Source organism: Terrapene carolina, unplaced genomic scaffold (assembly GCF_002925995.2).
Source record: "Terrapene carolina triunguis isolate 2854851 unplaced genomic scaffold, T_m_triunguis-2.0 Scaffold192, whole genome shotgun sequence".
Classification (NCBI taxonomy): Eukaryota; Metazoa; Chordata; order Testudines; family Emydidae; genus Terrapene; species Terrapene triunguis.
The window spans coordinates 3,131,968-3,132,601 of NW_020664543.1; positions in this window are offsets into that span (position 1 = coordinate 3,131,968).

Here is a 634-nt window from a genome sequence, read left to right on the forward strand (position 1 = left end):
GGTGCCTGCTGAGGCAAGGGAGAAGGAAACGTTGCACCTTTGCACTGCTTCAAACTTGCCGTTTCACTGCTGTGTTGCACAGCAGATGCTCCATGGGGGACACAGAAAGATGTAGTCCCTACCGCAAGGGATTACACTCTGTGTTTAGAAATGATGAGAGAGTTTAAATTAGGGAACAATTCTGGACTGGATGATCCAGTGGGTCTTGCCTCTCTGATTTCTATCGCTCTGTTTTGTAAGCGTATCCCTACTTCCTTACATGGATCTAGCATGCAACAGGCTTTCTCACCATTTCCTTTGACGTATGATTGCACAGTCATGAGATGGGGACCTTGGCCTTTAAAGAGCAACTCCTGGTCTACTTTAATTATTTCGGTTGGGAGGGGATGGTTTTTTTTATTGTTAAAACCATACACCCCTAGCATGGACGCAGTTATAGGAGTATAAAGGTGCCTTACGCTAGTAGAGCTTATTCCTCTAATCATTATTACAGGAGTGTTTACAGGACTAAACTGAGGCAAGCACCTTTATGCTGGTAGAACTGTGTCCATGCTAGAGAGTCAGACCTCTGTAACGATACAATTTCAAACCAATACAGTTAAAGCAGTACAAACCTCTGCGCCCTCGGCCCCAC